This window comes from Helianthus annuus, chromosome 6 (genome assembly GCF_002127325.2).
Source record: "Helianthus annuus cultivar XRQ/B chromosome 6, HanXRQr2.0-SUNRISE, whole genome shotgun sequence".
In the NCBI taxonomy this organism is placed as follows: domain Eukaryota; kingdom Viridiplantae; phylum Streptophyta; class Magnoliopsida; order Asterales; family Asteraceae; genus Helianthus; species Helianthus annuus.
In genome coordinates, this window is record NC_035438.2 from 131,136,254 (window position 1) to 131,158,904 (window position 22,651).

Here is a 22,651-nt window from a genome sequence, read left to right on the forward strand (position 1 = left end):
GGTTACAACTTCGGATGATAATGAGCTGAGTACAAGGATCACTATCGTATCGAGTGTCTAAGCGTGTGAGAAATGTGTTGTGTGTCTTCCGAATGGGGAAGAGTGTTATATATACAAGTGTGAGTGGCCTATTTTAGGTAAACAAACTAATAATCAGCTCATTACCCCTTTAGAAATAAAAGTAAATCTAGCCTAAATTATCGCCCTTAAATCATGCCAAGTTTCCATATCCTTCACAACGTTCATCTTTGATTAAGCATATGCCAAAGTTGTAAAGACGCGTCCCTTGATTGTGATGCTAAGAGCGGATCCTGCTAGACATTCCTGCAAAATGACATTAAGTTCAATGAAAGCAACTGTTAGCATGAGGATCCTATGATGGTCCGTGATCCTGATCCTGGAACTCTGCTGAGGATCACTATCTGCCAAAGAAACAAGGATCACTGGTTAGGATCACATGTAAGGATCATGTATTATAAAAATCCAGCCCTAACAATTGCCCCCAAAATATAAGGAGTGATATTGTAAATAAATGAGTTATATTTTGCTTGATCTTATCTGTAACGAGCTAATCGGATAATTAGCCGTTAAAGTCGAATTAGCCGTTGCAATTCTTACGTCACAGAAGTGACAGCCCTGCAGATCATCATTATAAATAGGAGATAGAGATAGGATCAATTCGCATTTAAAATCAAAGAAACTCCCTTTATAATCTCGTCTGAAGATCAATCAGGTATCTCTCTTCTTCCTTCTTCCTTCTCTTACTCTGTTTTTCTGCTTCTTTGTATTTCTTCTGCAAATATGTTGCTCCGGAATTCTCCTCATAAGGATCCTGAGAAGAACAGTCCCTTGAAAGGTCATGGGATCATCAAAGACTCTCCCACCGAGAGGTGCTGTTTCACTGATCCTCAGGTTGATAGAATCCGTCACTGTTTTCCGGCGAACACCATCTTCAAGTCCTTCACTCCCACTGCTTTGAGTGACTTTATCTCTGATACTTGGGTGGCCTTTCCTGTTACCCCGTTCTTGATAGGGTATTCATATCCTTTCCCGCAGTTCACTCAATCCTTCTTCTCTCTCACCGGCATCTGCTATATCCAGGCTATGCCCATGATCTGGAGGGTATTGTATACCCTTGAGAGGATCATTGAACAAGAAGGGATTGACCTTGGTATGGCGGAGCTGGCTGAGATGTACGATCTTACCACTTTCGGACCCCATCGTTATCTATTTAAGCGAAAAGCTGGAGAGGATCATCCTGTCTTCAAGGTCACCAAGAACGACACGAATTGGAAGCGACGGTTCTTCTTTGTTAGGAGGGATACCATCCCTGATGTGAAGTATCTGCCCAAAGAGTGGGCTACTCATGGTAGGATAGAGGATCCTGGAAGGATCACCATAAGATTTGTTCCTTAGGATGAGGATCACTAACATTTTCTTTTGTTTTTTGTTTATTGTGCAGCTATTTCCATCTCTCGTCTGAAGTTGACACCTGCTGCAAAAGAGAGACTTTTAGCCTTCAAGAAGCTTGATCCGGAGACAAGGACTTTCCAGGTTGCTACTCAAGATTCCCAAGAAGTATCCTCTACCTCTGTCACGATGTCAAGTAAGTATCCTGATTAAAAAGTAGCTTCATGTAGGATTGTTTAAATTAGTTAGAATACTTATCTGATTTTGGTTGTGTAGGTGCTGGAAAATCTGCTAAATCTGCCTCCAAGTTTGGCATTGATGATCTTGCTAATGTCAAATCTGCGAGGAAGAAGACCCGTGCTGCCAGTCCAACCGCTTCAGCCCCTAAAGCACCTATTAGGGGTAAAGGAAAGAAGAGGAAGGCCTCTGAGGATCTTCAAGGATTTCCCCTGCTCCGCCAACAGTTTCTTGATTATGTTAACGAAGTAAGGATCACTGCTTCTGCTTGTATATCCTGCTTGTATATCCTGCTTGTTTGAGGATCATCTGGTCCTGAACTTACCCTTTTCCCTTTTGGCAGAAACTCGCTGAAATAGAAACATATATTGGCCATGTTGAGGATCAAGACCGCCAAATTGCCGACCTCCAACAGATGGGTGTGCTAAAGGATCTCAAGATTGCTGATCTTGAGAAGGAGCTCCGGGCCACCAAGGATAAAGCTGCCAGGATACTGATCAATTTTGATTATGAGAAGCATGACATTACCCAGGATGCCAAGGTTCCAGCTGCAGATGGCTGCGGAGGCTCAGGATCCTTCCTTCGACAAAGGCACATGGGACGTGGAAGGCTGGAAGGCGAGGCTGGCAGAGTTGGAGGATGATGAGGAGGCTGAGGAGATCCCAATGCTTGAGGGCGGTGATGTTGGCAAGGATTAGGGGGAAGCAAGTGGAGCTGGTGGTGATGGTGCAGTGAAGGTTTGAGCTGCAGGATTGGGCAATGATGGAAATTTTTAGACATAGCCGGAGCCCAATTTTTTAAAATTTGGTAGTGGTTTTTTGTGGTTGTGATGTTTTGAAACAATTTATGGTCTGTAACTCAAACAATAGTTTTTAGGGTTAAGGATCCTGGATCCTTTGGACAATAGGTAGGATCGCAAATGGTGGAGGGATCCTCTGTTTGGGGGATGAAGCCTTTGTGATCCTGCCGCTCTTACTTTCCTGCACCTGCTATGACCGCATAAACAATGGACACCCTTTGCCAACCCATGTGGACGGGCCACGTTTTGCTGGTAGAAACGTGGGTTGGCAATTTTGACAACTTTTGAAAGGGTTTAAAATCCTTTGTTAATAAAATAACTCTAATCTTTCTGGCTTATCTCGTGTTGTTATCCTTTGCTTATCCTTTTATTTTCCAATTGTTAAGCAAATCATGTTCAATCATTTTAGGATATGATCCTGGATCAAATATCCTGTAATCGAAAAATTTTCAAAAATAGTTTATGATCGAGGATCATAGGTTTAGTTGTCAAAGTGTAAGGGTTATTCAAAATAACAAGTATAATCAAAATAGTCAAGGATCATACCTGAGAATCCAAGTTAGGATCCTAACCTTTAATCAAGATAACTGTTAGGGCTGGATTTTTATAATACATGATCCTTACATATGATCCTAACCAGTGATCCTTGTTTCTTTGGCAGATAGTGATCCTCAATAGAGCTCCAGGATCAGGATCACGGACCATCATAGGATCCTCATGCTAACAGTTGCTTTCATTGAACTTAATGTCATTTTGCAGGAATGTCTAGCAGGATCCGCTCTTAGCATCACAATCAAGGGACGCGTCTTTACAACTTTGGCATATGCTTAATCAGAGATGAACGTTGTGAAGGATATGGAAACTTGGCATGATTTAAGGGCGATAATTTAGGCTAGATTTACTTTTATTTCTAAAGGGGTAATGAGCTGATTATTAGTTTGTTTACCTAAAATAGGCCACTCACACTTGTATATATAACACTCTTCCCCATTCGGAAGAAACAACACAATTCTCACACGCTTAGACACTCGAAACTAAAGTGATCCTTTACTTTTTCTACAAACCAAGCATCATCCCCCGTTTACTTAGAGTTTGGTTGCATTATCCTTGTGTGATTTTTGATCAAAACAGTTTGGCGCCCACCGTGGGGCAATTGGTGCTTCATTCATAAGAAAACTTTCTGTTCGAAATCATTTCAAAGAGTTACATGGCTTCATCATTGAAGAATACATCCACAGCGATGTCGGCAGTCAATTCATCTACTGGCATTCCACCTTTGCCTCCACCACCAGCTGGATCTCAGAAAACTGCTGAGAAGAGACCAACTTCTATCTCCTCTAAACCATCATCTTCTGCTCTAACTTCTTCTGTTCCCAGTACTAGTGATATATTTACTTTGATTTTGAAGATGAGGGATCGTATGCAGCAGCAGGATGAAACTAATGACAGGATCCACAGAGAAATCGGAGATCTCAAAAGGCAAAAGAAAACGTCAGAGGATCATTCCCCACTAATGCCCAAATCTTTGAATTTTGATACTCCAATGATTACTTCTCAGCCATCAGAGGTCCCAGACATTCAATATATGGGTGGATCAAGAGGAGTGCATTTCAGCCCAGCAACAATGACTCAGGCATCAGGATCATATTTCCAACCGGCGGGATCCTACGCCCAGCATTTGGGATCCTTCATGAGCTTAGGATCCTCCTTTGTCCCAGGATCATCCCAGGTTCAAGGATCCTCCTTCGTTCCGGGATCATCCCAGGTTCAAGGATCCTCCTTTGTTCCAGGATCATCCCAGGTTCAAGGATCCCCCTTCGTTCCGGGATCATCCCAGGTTCAAGGATCCTCCTTTGTTCCAGGATCATCCCAGATTCAAGAATCCCTACAGATACCAGGATCCTTGAAGAATTTGCAAACAGGAAGCCTAGATGTCCATCAAGGAGATTTTATTCCAATGCAGACCATTGCTTCCACTGGTCCATCCATTATCCCAGAATCCCAGCAATATGGATTCACACCCAATGTTCCTAACTTGAACCCGATGGGAGGTAACACCTTAAATAATTATGTTACCACTAACCATGGATTCGTGCAGGATACAGGTATCAATCATGCTATGGCCAGGGAGTTACAGAAGCTGAAGGATATGATCTCAAGTGTTCCAGGGGTAGTCAAGCCTATCCCGGAGATTGCAGATGGAAGCCATAAGGTATCTCGTTTTGCACCACCAATTTGTGATGCAGAGGTACCCAAAAGGTTCCATATCCCTACTATGAAGCTGTATGATGGTACAACGGATCCTGAGGAGCACATAGCACAATACAGGGAGAGGATGGAGATCAATCCAATCCCAGAAAACAAGGATCCTCTTTCAAGAACAATAAGTTCAAATCCTACCATAGAAATGACAACCAGAACGTGCATGCTGTTGACCAAGAAAAGGATGATGAGGATTATCCTCCGATTTCTGAATATTGTTTTTCTGTTGACAATCATGAACTAATCCTTGCAATGCAGAATCTAGGAGAAAAAGCCAGATGGCCCAGAAAGAATGACAAACCATCCGGGACTAAAGACAAGTCAAAGTGGTGTGCATACCACGAGGATTTCGGGCATCTAACTGAAGAATGCATAGCATTAAGAAAAGAAATTGGATATCTGTTAAGCAAGGGGCATCTAAAAGAATTGTTGGGAAGAAAAAAGCAAAAGACTCAGGATCCTGAAAGGATCCCTGAAAAGGCTCCAGCCCCTCCGGCGAATGCACAAGTGATCAACTTTATTTCCGGAGGATCAGATATTTGTGGTACATCCTTCTCGGTAGCCAAAAGGCATGCAAAGGAAGCAAAAATGGATAATGGAGAAAGACCTATTCGAACATCAAGTGTCTCGGAAGGAAAGACGATAACGTTTGATGAGGATGATCGCATTAACATCCAGGATCCTCATCATGATAGTTTAGTTATTACTCTCTTTAGTTCTAACCATTTTGTCTGCAGGATCCTTATCGACGGAGGAAGCTCAGTAAACATTATCCAGCTTGATGTTCTAAAGAAAATGGGTATCCCAGAATCAGACATCACACCAAGATCCTCCGTGCTTGTGGGATTCAGTGGAGAAACGAAGAAAACTCTGGGGGACATCAAACTCCCAATCTACGTGGAAGGATTACATAATTATCAAAAATTTTGTGTTATTGACTGTTTATCTTGTTGCAATGTTATCCTTGGCAGGCCCTGGATACATGATATGAAAGCAGTCCCATCTACCTACCATCAATGTGTGAAACTCCCTAGCCCATGGGGGATAATCAAGATCGACAGTGACCAGCAAGAGGCTAAGGATTGCTATACCTCATCCATGAAACCAACCTCGAAGCCAAGGGAGCAATAGCAATTACAGTATCCTCCAAGGAGTGTCTTGGAGGCAATGGAACAGGATGTGGACGAAATCCTTTTGGATCCTAGTGATCCTGAATCAAAAATCTATATCGGATCAGGGATCCTTGGCGAGTTGAAAGAAGACATAATATCCTTCCTCAAAAGAAGAAAATCTACCTTTGCATGGAAACATGAAGATATGACAGGTATATCTAAGGATATTATCACTCATAAACTTGGCATTGACAGGTCGATCAAACCAATCCATCAAAAAAGGAGGAAGTTTGCACCAGAAAGGAATGCCATTATCCAGGAAGAAGTAGAGAGACTACTTCGAGCAGGTATGATCAGAGAGGTAAAATATCCAAAATGGCTAGCCAATGTGGTTGTTGTTCAAAAGAAAAATGGAAAGTGGAGGGTATGTGTCGATTTCACTGATTTAAATAAGGCATGTCCCAAGGATCCTTTCCCATTACCTCACATTGACTCCATGGTGGATGCAACGGCGGGTCATGAACTGTTAACCTTTATGGATGCATGATCTGGATTCCAACAAATTCAGATGGAACCATCTGACCAAGAGGATACGGCCTTTATGACCCCAACCGGTTTATATTGTTATATTGCTATGCCTTTTGAATTAAGAAATGCAGGTGCAACATATCAAAGGCTGGTGAATATGATGTTCAAAGATCAAATTGGACAAACTATGGAAGTATACATAGACGATATGGTGGTGAAATCCAAAAAAGCTGAGGATCACCTAAGGGACTTGGAGGAAGCATTTGATATCCTTGATAATTATAACATGAAGCTTAATCCTTCAAAATGTCACTTTGGTGTTAAAGCAGGTACATTCTTAGGATATATGGTAACCCAGAGGGGCATCGAAGCAAGCCCGGAGCAAATTAAAGCACTAGTGAATATCAAGTCCCCTGCCAATGCTAAGGATGTGCAAAGGCTAACAGGCAGGATAGCAGCTCTAAACAGGTTCATATCAAAATCCTCAGAAAGATGTAAAGAATTTTATGTTATCCTAAGGAAAAACAAAAAAATTGAATGGACTGAAAAGCATGAGAATGCTTTACAAGCCCTTAAAGAATATATGTCCTCAGCACCAGCATTAATGAAAACCGGAAAAGGAGATGTGTTATCCTTGTATCTGGCGGTATCCTCAACCGCTGTAAGTGCAGTCCTTGTTAAGGATCACGAAGGTACACAACATCCTATCTACTATGTAAGTAAGAGTTTACTTGATGCCGAATCCAGGTACTCACACCTTGAAAAACTTATTCTTGCATTAATTATGGCATCAACTAAGTTAAGACATTATTTTGAAACCCACACTATTGTTGTTAGAACTAATTTTCCAATCAAGAATGTCCTCAGGAAACCAGAGATGTCCGGAAGAATGGCTAAGTGGGCAGTAAAGCTTAGTGCCCATGATATAAGATATGAGCCTAGAACAGCCATTAAATCCCAAGCACTAGCTGACTTTGTGGCTGATTTCAGTAGTGATCTACAAAAGGAAGCAGAATTGGAAGTCCAGCAGCTGGATGAGACCAAGGATCCTTGGATACTACACATTGATGGATCCTCAAATGTCAAGGGCACAGGGCTCGGGATACTACTAAAATCGCCACAGGGGGACATAATACCCCACTCCATAGCCTGTGAGTTCCAAGCAACTAACAATGAGGCTGAATATGAAGCCTTAATTGCTGGCTTGCAAATTGCTAAGGATATGGGGGTGAAATATCTTAAAGTATATGTAGACTCATTATTGATCACCAATCACTTTAATGGATCCTATGCTGTTAAAGGTGAAAAACTAACCAAATATTTAGAGATAGTCAAAGAATTGGCACTCTCTTTTGTCTCTTTCAGCTTAACACAGGTACCAAGGGAGGAAAACACAGAAGCTGATGCATTGGCCAACCTAGGATCATCCTTGAAGATTCCAGAAGATATTAGTATCCCCATCATTCATATCCTGGCTCCTGCTATTGAAAATCAGGTGGCCATGGAAATAGAAGAGGATACTGCAGTGATCCCTGGTGAAGAAGCTCAATCTTATTCAGGATCATGGATCTCACCAATTATGAGATACTTGCAACACGGGGAGATTCCTATGGGAGAAAATCCTAAAGCTTTCAGGATTAAGGTATCTCAATTCACAATCTTAAATAATATGCTATATAAACGATCTCTTGCAGGACCATATTTAAGATGTATCGAGGATCCTGAAATTCAAGAAGTATTGAGAGACTTCCATGAAGGAGATTGTGGAAACCACACTGGGGGCAGGGCATTGTTCTCAAGGATCCTTAGAACAGGATACTACTGGCCAACTATGAAAAGGGATGCTGTAGAATATGCTAAGAAATGTGATCCTTGTCAAAGACACAGCAATATCCTTCATCAGCCAGCTGAATTTTTGCATCCAATACCATCCTCTTGGCCATTCATGAGATGGGGGATGGATATAGTTGGCAAGCTCCCTAAAGCACCTGGTGGAAAAGTATTTATGCTTGCCATGACCGACTACTTCTCCAAGTGGATAGAAGCTGAAGCTTTTGCTCAAGTCAGAGAAAAGGAAGTTATATCCTTTATTAAGAGAAACATTATAACCAGATTTGGCATTCCCTCTGAAATTATATGTGATAATGGTTCCCAATTCATTGGGAGCAGAACCACTAACTTTTGTGACAGTTGGGGAATTAAGATGATAACGTCAACACCAGTCCATCCACAAGCCAATGGTCAAGCAGAATCATCCAACAAGATCATCATCAACAACCTGAAGAAGAAATTAGGATCCAAGAAGGGGAAATGGGCAGAGGAATTGCCTTATGTGCTGTGGGCTGATAGGACAACTCCCAAGAATGCCACTGGTCAAACACCCTTCTCTTTAGTATTTGGGGCAGAAGCAGTGATCCCAACAGAAATGGTGATTCCAACTGCTAGAACAAGTACTCGTGATCCTGAAGAAAATGCTGCAAACCTAGCTCAAGACTTGGATACTATTGAGGAAATCAGGGATCTGGCTAGGATGAGGATGGCAAGCTACCAACAAAGAATGGCTGGTGCCTACAACAAAAATGTCAGGATAAGGAAGTTCAAAGTCGGGGATATGGTGTTGAGAAAAGCATTCCAAAACACCATCAATCCTGCTGACGGAAAATTGGCACCAAAATGGGAAGGCCCTTACTTGATTGAAGCCGAAGCAGGAAAGGGGGCATACAGATTGCTAACCATGGAAGGAAATTTGTTACCAAGAGCCTGGAACGCTATTCACTTAAAGAAGTATTTCATGTGAACAGGATCCTTCAAGCATATGATCCTTACATTGGAAGCATCCTCGAAGGATCCCGGCGATATCAGTGATCATATCCCCGACTTGGAACTTCCTCAACACCATATCCCCGACTTGGAACTTCCTTATCCTGATATTTTTGTTGTAGGCACCAGCCATTCTTTGTTGGTAGCTTGCCATCCTCATCCTAGCCAGATCCCTGATTTCCTCAATAGTATCCAAGTCTTGAGCTAGGTTTGCAGCATTCTCTTCAGGATCACAAGTACTTGTTCTAGCAGTTGGAATCACCATTTCTGTTGGGATCACTGCTTCTGCCCCAAATACTAAAGAGAAGGGTGTTTGACCAGTGGCATTCTTGGGAGTTGTCCTATCAGCCCACAGCACATAAGGCAATTCCTCTGCCCATTTCCCCTTCTTGGATCCTAATTTCTTCTTCAGGTTGTTGATGATGATCTTGTTGGATGATTCTGCTTGACCATTGGCTTGTGGATGGACTGGTGTTGACGTTATCATCTTAATTCCCCAACTGTCACAAAAGTTAGTGGTTCTGCTCCCAATGAATTGGGAACCATTATCACATATAATTTCAGAGGGAATGCCAAATCTGGTTATAATGTTTCTCTTAATAAAGGATATAACTTTCTTTTCTCTGACTTGAGCAAAAGCTTCAGCTTCTATCCACTTGGAGAAGTAGTCGGTCATGGCAAGCATAAATACTTTTCCACCAGGTGCTTTAGGGAGCTTGCCAACTATATCCATCCCCCATCTCATGAATGGCCAAGAGGATGGTATTGGATGCAAAAATTCAGCTGGCTGATGAAGGATATTGCTGTGTCTTTGACAAGGATCACATTTCTTAGCATATTCTACAGCATCCCTTTTCATAGTTGGCCAGTAGTATCCTGTTCTAAGGATCCTTGAGAACAATGCCCTGCCCCCAGTATGGTTTCCACAATCTCCTTCATGGAAGTCTCTCAACACTTCTTGAATTTCAGGATCCTCGATACATCTTAAATATGGTCCTGCAAGAGATCGTTTATATAATACATTATTTAAGATTGTGAATTGAGATACCTTAATCCTGAAAGCTCTAAGATTTTCTCCCATAGGAATCTCCCCGTGTTATAAGTATCTCATGATTGGTGAGATCCATGATCCTGAATAAGATTGAGTTTCTTCACTAGGGATCATTGCAGTATCCTCTTCTATTTCCATGGCCACCTGATTTTCAATAGCAGGAGCTAGGATATGGATGATGGGGATACTTATATCCTCTGGGATCTTCAAGGATGATCCTAGATTGGCCAACGCATCAGCTTCTGTATTTTCCTCCCTTGGTACCTGTGTTAAACTGAAGGAAACAAAAGAGAGTGCCAATTCTTTGACTATCTCTAAATATTTGGTTAGTTTTTCTCCTTTAACAGCATAGGATCCATTAAAGTGATTAGTGATTAGTAATGAGTCTACGTATACTTTAAGGTATCTGACCCCCATATCCTTAGCAATTTGTAAACCAGCAATTAAGGCTTCATATTCAGCCTAATTGTTGGTTGCTTGGAACTCACAGGCTATGGAGTGGGGTATTATGTCCCCATGTGGCGATTTTAGTAGTATCCCGAGCCCTGTGCCCTTGACATTTGAGGATCCATCAGTGTGTAGTATCCAAGGATCCTTGGTCTCATCCAGCTGCTGGACTTCCAATTCTGCTTCCTTTTGTAGATCACTACTGAAATCAGCCACAAAGTTAGCTAGTGCTTGGGATTTAATGGCTGTTCTAGGCTCATATCTTATATCATGGGCACTAAGCTTTACTGCCCACTTAGCCATTCTTCCGGACATCTCTGGTTTCCTGAGGACATTCTTGATTGGAAAATTAGTTCTAACAACAATAGTGTGGGTTTCAAAATAATGTCTTAACTTAGTTGATGCCATAATTAATGCGAGAATAAGTTTCTCAAGGTGTAAGTACCTGGATTCTGCATCAAGTAACCTCTTACTTACGTAGTAAATAGGATGTTGTGTACCTTCGTGATCCTTAACAAGGACAGCAGTTACAGCGGTTGAGGATACCGCCAGGTATAAGGATAACACATCTCCTTTTCCGGGTTTCATTAATGCTGGTGCTGAGGACATATATTCTTTAAGGGCTTGTAAAGCATTCTCGTGTTTTTCGGTCCATTCAAACTTCTTGTTTTTCCTTAAGATATCGTAAAATTCTTTACATCTTTCTGAGGATTTTGATATGAACCTGTTTAGAGCTGCTATCCTGCCTGTTAGCCTTTGCACATCCTTAGCATTGGCAGGGGACTTGATATTCACTAGTGCTTTAATTTGCTCCGGGCTTGCTTCGATGCCCCTCTGAGTTACCATATATCCTAGAAATTTACCTGCTTTAACACCAAACTGGCATTTTGAAGGATTAAGCTTCATGTTATAATTATCAAGGATATCAAATGCTTCCTCCAAGTCCCTTAGGTGATCCTCAGCTTTCTTTGACTTGACTACCATATCATCTACATATACTTCCATAGTTTGTCCTATTTGATCTTTGAACATCATATTCACCAGCCTTTGATATGTTGCACCTGCATTTCTTAGTCCAAAAGGCATGGCAATATAACAATATAAACCGGTTGGGGTCATAGAGGCTGTATCCTCTTGGTCAGATGGTTCCATCTGAATTTGTTGGAATCCAGATGATGCATCCATAAAGGTCAACAGTTCATGCCCCGCCGTTGCATCCACCATGGGGTCAATGTGGGGTAGTGGGAAAGGATCCTTGGGACATGCCTTATTCAGATCAGTGAAATCGACACATACCCTCCACTTTCCGTTTTTCTTTTGGACAACAACCACATTGGCTAACCATTTTGGATATTTTACCTCTCTGATCATACCTGCTCGAAGTAGTCTCTCTACTTCTTCTTGGATAATGGCATTCCTTTCTGGTGCAAACTTCCTCCTTTTTTGATGGATTGGTTTGATAGACCTGTCAATGCCAAGTTTATGAGTGATAATATCCTTAGATATACCTGTCATATCTTCATGTTTCCATGCAAAGGTAGATTTTCTTCTTTTGAGGAAGGATATTATGTCTTCTTTCATCTTGCCAAGGATCCCTGATTCGATATAGATTTTTGATTCAGGATCACTAGGATCCAAGAGGATTTCGTCCACATCTTGTTCCCTTGCCTCCAAGACATTCCTTGGAGGAATCTGTAATTGCTATTGTTCCCTTGGCTTCGAGGTTGGCTTCATGGATGAGGTATAACAATCCTTAGCCTCCTGCTGATCACTGTCGATCTTGATTATCCCCCATGGGCTAGGGAGTTTCACACATTGATGGTAGGTGGATGGGACTGCTTTCATATCATGTATCCAGGGCCTGCCAAGGATAACATTGCAACAAGATAAACAGTCAATAACGCAAAATTTTTGATAATTATGTAATCCTTCCACGTAGATTGGGAGTTTGATGTCCCCCAGAGTTTTCTTCGTTTCTCCACTTAATCCCACAAGCACGGAGGATCTTGGTGTGATGTCTGATTCTGGGATACCCATTTTCTTTAGAACATCAAGCTGGATAATGTTTACTGAGCTTCCTCCGTCGATAAGGATCCTGCGGACAAAATGGTTAGAAATAAAGAGAGTAATAACTAAACTATCATGATGAGGATCCTGGATGTTAATGCGATCATCCTCATCAAACGTTATCGTCTTTCCTTCCGAGACACTTGATGTTCGAATAGGTCTTTCTCCATTATCCATTTTTGCTTCCTTTGCATGCCTTTTGGCTGCCGAGAAGGATGTACCACAAATATCTGATCCTCCGGAAATAAAGTTGATCACTTGTGCATTCGCCGGAGGGGCTGGAGCCTTTTCAGGGATCCTTTCAGGATCCTGAGTCCTTTGCTTTTTTCTTCCCAACAATTCTTTTAGATGCCCCTTGCTTAACAGAAATCCAATTTCTTTTCTTAATGCTATGCATTCTTCAGTTAGATGCCCGAAATCCTCGTGGTATGCACACCACTTTGACTTGTCTTTAGTCCCAGAAGGTTTGTCATTCTTTCTGGGCCATCTGGCTTTTTCTCCTAGATTCTGCATTGCAAGGATTAGTTCATGATTGTCAACAGAAAAACAATATTCAGAAATCGGAGGATAATCCTCATCATCCTCTTCCTGGTCAACAACATGCACGTTCTGGTTGTCATTTCTATGGTAGGATTTGAACTTATTGTTCTTGAAAGAGGATCCTTGTTTTTCCTGTTTTGAGGATCCTACTTGCCTCTCCTGGATCCTCTTGTCATCCTCTAGCCGGATGAACCTGAGTGCCCGAGTTCTTACTTCATCTAGGTTCCTGCACGGTGTCATAACAAGATCATCATAGAACAATGAATCCTTAAGCAGTCCCATTTTGAAGGCCTCAACAGCCGTGGCCATATCCAAGTTGGGAATGTCCAAGGATTCTTTACTGAATTTAGTTATATAATCCCTTAATGATTCATTATGACTTTGAGTTACCCTATATAAATCACTAGTTAATCTTTCAAATTTTCTACTACAAGAGAATTGATTATTGAACAAATTAACTAAATTAGCAAATGAAGTGATAGAGTAAGGGGGAAGACTTAGCAGCCATTTAAGAGCTGATCCACTAAGGGTGGATCCAAATCCTTTACATAGGCATGCTTCCTTTAACTTTTCTGGGATTGGATTGATCTCCATCCTCTCCCTGTATTGTGCTATGTGCTCCTCAGGATCCGTTGTACCATCATACAGCTTCATAGTAGGGATATGGAACCTTTTGGGTACCTCTGCATCACAAATTGGTGGTGCAAAACGAGATACCTTATGGCTTCCATCTGCAATCTTCGGGATAGGCTTGACTACCCCTGGAACACTTGAGATCATATCCTTCAGCTTCTGTAACTCCCTGGCCATAGCATGATTGATACCTGTATCCTGCACGAATCCATGGTTAGTGGTAAGATAATTATTTAAGGTGTTACCTCCCATCGGGTTCAAGTTAGGAACATTGGGTGTGAATCCATATTGCTGGGATTCTGGGATAATGGATGGACCAGTGGAAGCAATGGTCTGCATTGGAATAAAATCTCCTTGATGGACATCTAGGCTTCCTGTTTGCAAATTCTTCAAGGATCCTGGTATCTGTAGGGATTCTTGAATCTGGGATGATCCTGGGACGAAGGAGGATCCTTGAACCTGGGATGATCCTGGAATAAAGGAGGATCCTTGAACCTGGGATGATCCCGGAACGAAGGAGGATCCTTGAACCTGGGATGATCCTGGGACAAAGGAGGATCCTAAGCTCATGAAGGATCCCAAATGCTGGGCGTAGGATCCCGCCGGTTGGAAATATGATCCTGATGCCTGAGTCATTGTTGCTGGGCTGAAATGCACTCCTCTTGATCCACCCATATATTGAATGTCTGGGACCTCTGATGGCTGAGAAGTAATCATTGGAGTATCAAAATTCAAAGATTTGGGCATTAGTGGGGAATGATCCTCTGCCGTTTTCTTTTGCCTTTTGAGATCTCCGATTTCTCTGAGGATCCTGTTATTAGTTTCATCCTGCTGCTGCATACGATCCCTCATCTGCAAAATCAAAGTAAATATATCACTAGTACTTGGAACAGAAGAAGTTAGAGCAGAAGATGATGGTTTAGAGGAGATAGAAGTTGGTCTCTTCTCAGCATTTTTCTAAGATCCAGCTGGTGGTGGAGGCAAATGTGGAATGCCAGTAGATGAATTGACTGCCGACATCGATGTGGATGTATTCTTCAATTATGAAGCCATGTAACTCTTTGAAATGATTTCGAATAGAAAGTTTTCTTATGAATGAAGCACCAATTGCCCCACGGTGGGCGCCAAACTGTTTTGGCCAAAAATCACACAAGGATAATGCAACCAAACTCTAAGTAAACGGGGAATGATGCTTGGTTTGTTGAAAAAGTAAAGGATCACTTTAGTAAGAAATATGCAAGTGACACAAGGATTTATACGAGGAAAAAGCCCTTGATCAATGTATGATCTCCGGCATAAAAAACCTCGGGTGATGGCAACTACCGATCACCAAACTTCAATATAACAAAAAATGGTTACAACTTCGGATGATAATGAGCTGAGTACAAGGATCACTATCGTATCGAGTGTCTAAGCGTGTGAGAAATGTGTTGTGTGTCTTCCGAATGGGGAAGAGTGTTATATATACAAGTTTGAGTGGCCTATTTTAGGTAAACAAACTAATAATCAGCTCATTACCCCTTTAGAAATAAAAGTAAATCTAGCCTAAATTATCGCCCTTAAATCATGCCAAGTTTTCATATCCTTCACAACAACGTTCATCTTTGATTAAGCATATGCCAAAGTTGTAAAGACGCGTCCCTTGATTGTGATGCTAAGAGCGGATCCTGCTAGACATTCCTGCAAAATGACATTAAGTTCAATGAAAGCAACTGTTAGCATGAGGATCCTATTATGGTCCGTGATCCTGATCCTGGAACTCTGCTGAGGATCACTATCTGCCAAAGAAACAAGGATCACTGGTTAGGATCACATGTAAGGATCATGTATTATAAAAATCCAGCCCTAACACTTTGCATGCCTTTTAGCTGCTGAGAAGGATGTACCACAGATGTCTGATCCTCCAGAAATAAAGTTGATCACTTGTGCATTTGCCGGAGGGGCTGGAGCTTTTTCGGGGATCCTTTCAGGATCCTGAGTCCTTTGCTTTTTTCTCCCCAACAACTCTTTTAAATGTCCCTTGCTTAGCAGATATCCAATTTCCTTTCTCAACGCGATGCATTCTTCAGTTAAATGCCCGAAATCCTCATGGTATGCACACCATTTTGATTTGTCTTTAGTTCCAGCTGGTTTGTCATTTTTTCTGGGCCATCTGGCTTTTTCTCCTAGATTCTGCATTGCAAGGATTAGTTCATGGTTATCAACAGAAAAACAATATTCAGAAATCGGAGGATAATCCTCATCATCCTCTTCTTCGTCAACAGCATGCACGTTCTGGTTGTCAGTTCTATTGTAGGATTTGAATTTATTGCTCTTGAAAGAGGATCCTTGCTTTTCTTGTTTTGAGGATCCTACTTGTCTCCCCTGGATCCTTTTGTCATCCTCTAGCCGGATGAACCTGAGTGCACGAGTTCTTACTTCATCTAGGTTCCTGCATGGTGTTATAACAAGATCATCATAGAACAATGAATCCCTAAGCAATCCCATTTTGAAGGCCTCAACAGCTGTGGCCATATCCAAGTTAGGAATGTCCAAGGATTCTTTACTGAATTTGGTTATATAATCCCTTAATGATTCATTATGACCCTGAGTTACCCTATATAAATCACTAGTCAATCTTTCAAATTTTCTACTACAAGAGAATTGATTATTGAATAAATTAACTAGATTAGCAAATGAGGTAATAGAGTAAGGGGGAAGACTTAGCAGCCATTTAAGAGCTGATCTAGTAAGAGTGGATCCGAATCCCTTACATAGGCATGCTTCCTTTAACTTTTCTGGAATTGGATTGATCTCCATTCTCTCCCTGTATTGTGCTATGTGTTCCTCAGGATCCGTTGTACCATCATACAGCTTCATAGTAGGGATATGGAACCTTTTGGGTATCTCAGCATCATAAATTGGTGGTGCAAAATGAGATACCTTATGGCTTCCATCTGCAATCTCCGGGATAGGTTTGACTACCCCTGGAACACTTGATATCATATCCTTCAGTTTTTGTAGTTCTCTGGCCATAGCATGATTGATACCTGTATCCTGCATGAATCCATGGTTAGTGGTAAGAGGATTATTAAAAGTGTTACCTCCCATCGGGTTCAAGTTAGGAACATTGGATGTGAATCCATATTGCTGGGATTCTGGGATGATGGATGGACCAGTGGAAGCGATGGTCTGTATTGGAATAAAATCTCCTTGATGGACATCTGGACTTCCTGTTTGCAAATTCTTCAAGGATCCTAGTATCTGAAGGGATCCCTGAACCTGGGATGATCCTGGAATGAAGGAGGATCCTTGAACCTGGGATAATCCTGGAACGAAGGAGGATCCTTGAACCTGGGATAATCCTGGAACGAAGGAGGATCCTTGAACCTGGGATAATCCTGGAACGAAGGTGGATCCTTGAACCTGGGATAATCCTGGAACGAAGGAGGATCCTGAGTTCATGAAGGATCCCATATGCTGAGTATAGGATCCTGCCGGTTGGAAATATGATCCTGATGCCTGAGTCACTATTGCTGAGCTGAGGTGCAATCCTTTTGGTCCTCCTATATGTTGAATGCCTGGGACCTCTGATGGCTGAGAAGTAACCATCGGAGTATCAAAATTCAAAGATTTGGGCATCAGTGGGGAATGATCCTCTGCCGTTTTCTTTTGCCTTTTGAGATCTCCGATTTCCTTGAGGATCCTGTCATTAGTTTCATCCTGCTGCTGCATACGATCCCTCATCTGCAAAATCAAAGTAAATATATCACTAGTACTGGGAATAGAAGAAGTTAGAGCAGAAGATGATGCTTTAGAGGAGATAGGAGTTGGTCTCTTCTCAGCATTTTTCTGAGATCCAGCTGGTGGTGGAGGCAAAGGTGGAATGCCATTAGATGAATTGACTGCAGACATCGCTGTGGAAGTATTCTTCAACGATGAAGCCATGCAACACTTCCGGAATGATCACCAACAGAAAATTTTCTTATGAATGAAGCACCAATTGCCCCACGGTGGGCGCCAAACTGTTTTGGTCAAAAATCACACAAGGATAATGCAACCAAACTCTTATGTAAACGGGGAATGATGCTTGGTATGTTGAACAAAGTAAAGGATCACTTTGATGTAAAATACGCAAATGACACAAGGATTTATACGAGGAAAAAGCCCTTGATCAATGAATGATCTCCGGCATAAAAAACCGCGGGTGATGGAAACTACCGATCACCAAACTTCAATATAACAAACAATATTTTTACAACTTCGGATGGCAACGAGCTAAGTACAAGGATCACTATAGTATCGTGTGTCAAAGCGTGTGAGAAATGTGTTGTGTCTTCCGAATGTTGAAGAGTGCTACTTATACAAGTGTGTGTGGTCGTATTTTAGGTAAATAACCTAACTATTAGCTCGTTACCCCTTCAAGAATAGAAGTAAATTTAGCCTAAATTATCACCCTTTAATTCTGCTGAGTTTCCATATTGTCCATAACGTCCATCTTTGATTATGCATATGCCAAAGTAGCATGACAGGTTCCTTGTTTACGTTGCTAAGAGCAGATCCTACTCGAAATTCCTTCAAGATAACATTAAATCCAAAGAGAACAATCGTTAGTATGAGGATCCCTAGGATGGTCCGTGATCCTGTCCCTGGATCTCTTCTGAGGATCACTATCTGCCAAAGAAACAAGGATCACTGATTAGGATCACATGTAAGAATCACAAGTTATAAAAATCCAGCCCTAACAGTGATCATTCCGGTTCATTGCCTTCAAGTATATGGCTTCATCATCAAAGAATACTTCTACTGCAATGTCTGCGGTCAATTCATCTCAGGGCATTCCACCTTTGCCTCCACCACCTGCTGGATCTCAGAAAAATGCTGAGAAGAAACCAACTCCCATTTTCTCAAAACCTCCAACTTCTTCTGCTTCTTATACTCCTACTACTAGTGACATGTTTACTTTAATTTTGCAGATGAAGGAGCATATACAACAGCAGGATAAGACCAACGAAAGGATTCTCAAAGAAATCGGAGATCTCAAGAAACAAAAGAAATCGGCAGAGGATCATTCCCCACTGGTGCCCAGATCTCTGAATTTTGATACTCCGGTGATAACTTCTCAGCCTTCAGTGGCTCCAGATGTTCAATATGTGGGAGGACCAAAAGGAGTGCACTACGGATCAACAATAATGACTCAGGCATCAGGTTCATATTTCTAGCCAACAGGATCCTATCCTCAGCATATGGGATCCTTCACGAGTTCAGGAGGATACTCAGGAGCACAACAGATTCAGGGGTTCTGGCCGTTTCCAGGATCATCCCAGGTTCAAGGATCCTCCTTTGTTCCAGGATCATCCTAGGTTCAAGGATCCTCCTGTGACACCTGTGTCACCGCGACCATCAAACAAATACCAAGCCGATGAAATATTGTATTTCATACTTGGGATCTTGTATAAATATGTGTATGTTTTGCACATATCAATTATTGTTCAATTTCAAACTCTACATTGCTTTCTAGAGCATTATACGCAAACTGGTGCGTAAACATACCCAGTTTAATGCAACAAATACTCCAGAACATCAACATATACTCAACATACCTTAAATAACCTTTACATAACTTAGAAATAAGTTTTGAAGGCTTTGGTATAGCAAAAACAAGTTAATTCGCTTACAGGGACTAAACTTGACAAACTGCGAAAGTATGCCAATTTGAACTATAACGAACATTCCGGAACATGTCCATAAGTTAAACATACCCTAAATATCCTTTACATAGCTTAGAAATAGGCTTTGAGGTGTTTGGTATGCTAAAACAAACTTTTGGATCATTCAGGGACTAAAAGTGTCAAAAAGTGCACAAGTTTGCACTTTCGCACATAACTTACGTTCTGAATACATCCGGACATCCAAAAATTTATGTAAGCATTATAATATTATGCCTTAGTGTTTGGCATGAGAAAAATCCATTCGTCGTGTCATTTGGATCGTCTTTCGCGCTTATGCGCATTCCGTCGTAATTAAGCGAACATCGCGATCGTACGGCCAAACGAACCAACATCCGGAATATTTTTGAGCATATTTCAAGTCCCCTACACTTTAACTTCATCTTAGAGCTTTGAAATGAGGTTAACGGGGCTTAAACGTGCCAAAAATGGGCCAAAATACGTGTTTCTGAAGTGCAGGGACCAAAATTGTAAATTCTGATCTGGGAACCTTAGGCGGGGCGCGTAAGGATTTACCAAATCCTTACCGGGGCGCGTGAGACTGTCAGACAGAAAAATCTTTGCATTTAATGCAGTTTGGCCTTTCGTTCGATCAAGGGGCAATGCCCTTTCACCCAATCAGGAGCCAAGGGCCAAGTTCTGACTTACCACAAGAATTTGACAAGTGTACGCTCGAGATCGCGGCACGAGATTCGAAAAAACGATCCTAACGGTTCCACTTTTCCTATAAATACCCCCCCCCTTTGTTCCAAAAACCCACAAAATCTGATCTTAAGGCTCTAAGTTGGAACCATTGTTCCATACCTGAGCTATTTGATCTAGATTAGCACTCGGGGACCTTCCGTAAGTCTTCTTTCGCTCTTTTATCGCTTTTCGAGTCCGAAAGTCAACATTTTGTTGACTTTCTGCATTGACCAGCTTATGGTCGATGCGAAGTTCATGGAACTTCATAACGTGAGCATGATCACGATGGTTATAGTCCGTAGTGACTGTACCTACTGATCACCACGTTAACTAGGCTCAATGACGAGTCGTAGTTTCGGCCAAAATGTGCATTCTTGCATATTTTGTAACCAAACTACTCGTGAGCATCAAAGCCGTTTGTTTTGATGTCAAACCTGTTTTCTAAACTTAGTTAAGCATGTTCTAACATGCTTAGCTCGTCACTTTTAGTTTAGTGCTTATATAGGGTCGTAAGGTAAGCGATCTAAACCATCGCTTATCCTTTCGAACCCGACCCATTTGGTCGATCTTTAGGATCCGACCAAACACATTAGGTGACCATAGCTATAACCTTCCGAGGTTATACCTTGTGGTCACGATGTTAGGCGTTCCAGACGCGTTCTACGCGAACGACGCGTTAGGGTAGCCTAAGCTACCTAAACGGGTCATGATGGGGCGTAAGCACTTAGGTTAAGTTTCATTTTAGTATATAGGCTTTGTTAAACCATATTACACGAGTCTCCATACTCGTTTGGTTTACGAACCCGCGTACTATCCGATCCTTCCGATTTGGTCCGGTATATTAACATAGCTACCTATTAGGTGCCGTTTGATATCCCGTGATCTTTAGCATTAGCTGGTTATTATACAAGAACTCCAAAGCAATCTCAGGTGAGTACATTGAACCCCTCTTTTACTGTTTTCCAAACTGTTTTGGGGTGAAACACATGTGCCTACTTGCTACTTTTATGCTTTCCGGTTTTCACATCATATACTACTATGTTCGATAGTACATATATAGTACATGATTTCATTGTGTTTATGCTATGTATGCCCATTGTGTGCGTACTTAGTACATTGCTTTACATTTCATGCTACGTACGCCCATTGTGTGCATACGTAGTACATTGTTTCACATTACATTACTGTTGCATATGCTCATCCAGCATATGAACACATTACACTACATTTTAAACCGTTGTACTCTACAATACATTTCATGCTACGTACGCCCATTGTGTGCATACGTAGTACATTGTTTCACATTGCATTACTGTTGCATATGCTCATCCAGCATATGAACACATTACACTACATTTTGAACCGTTGTACTCTACAATACATTTCATGCTACGTACGCCCATTGTGTGCATACGTAGTACATTGTTTCACATTGCATTACTGTTGCATATGCTCATCCAGCATATGAACACATTACACCACATTTTGAACCGTTGTACTCTACAATACATTTCATGCTACGTACGCCCATTGTGTGCATACGTAGTACATTGTTTCACATTGCATTTCTGTTGCATATGCTCATCCAGCATATGAACACATTATATTACATTTTGAACCGTTGTAACCATTTGACTATACATAAACATTTCTACCGTTGTTAAACATTTCATCTTGATGGTTTGGTTTGAGTAAGTGATTTAAGTAACGAGGCATGTGTAATATGATACAAGCATGGTGGATACGCCGCTGGTACTTCCTATATATAAGTGTTTGTATGGTATTACATATCGTAGCGTTATTTGAATCATTTCAATTTGAGACATAGAACATGTTATACAAATAACACGCTTTTCACAAGACATTGATTTACAAACAACAAATCTTATACAAACTCTTTTTACATGGTTATTCAGTTAACCATGCATTGTTCTCTTATTTATACATATCATTTGATCTTACCGTTTTCAAATGATTTACAAGACAAAGCAAAATACGAGGTTCATGACTAAACATTTTCTCAAACTTAAGTCATGAATTCCGTTTTCACAAAACCAATGTATCTCACAGGCATTTTTATGCTGACGTACCTATTTTCACATGTGTTTTCAGGAGATGATGCATAGGACTTATCAAGACATACTTAGGCGGACCTGTGCCTTAGTGACTTAAAACGAGACAAGAACTAGTTAATTCATGTTATGTACACTTTGATTCTTGTTCAGACAATGTAAACTTTCATGTTTGATTTATAAAACGAAACTTCATTTGCCATGGATTTGAAACAATTGATTCTGTTACAACACTCCCCGACGTTTCCGCCACGTTTTGTATGTTCTACGTGGTCGGGGTG